Here is a 435-nt window from a genome sequence, read left to right on the forward strand (position 1 = left end):
CAGGTACAGGTGTCCTTACACACAGGTTCCACTGTATACATGTACAGTGGTCCCTCTATAATCCGGCACCATTTGTGCCAAGGAAAATCTGCCGGATTAGGGAGGGTGCTGGATTAACAAATCTGATTTACTGCTGCAATGTGCATGAAGAGGACATTTTGGCTACTGAAAATCGTGCTGGTTTATTGAGGGTGCTGGATTATAAAGTGCTGGATTAGAGAGAGACGACTGTACAACGTACAACGTACAATGTACACACACTGTACGTGAAAAATCACAGTCTATTGTAATATCGACATGATAGTTGACAGTGTCTTCCTCCATCAGCCACCACTCTAAAACTGCGCTCTCCAGGCGACCTTGACACGTGTACATGTACACGTACTGTCGTTGTTATGCCACAGACTCCACAGTTGGTTTTTGGCCGTTACTTTA

Source organism: Sycon ciliatum, chromosome 3, assembly GCF_964019385.1.
Source record: "Sycon ciliatum chromosome 3, ocSycCili1.1, whole genome shotgun sequence".
Taxonomy (NCBI): Eukaryota; Metazoa; Porifera; class Calcarea; order Leucosolenida; family Sycettidae; genus Sycon; species Sycon ciliatum.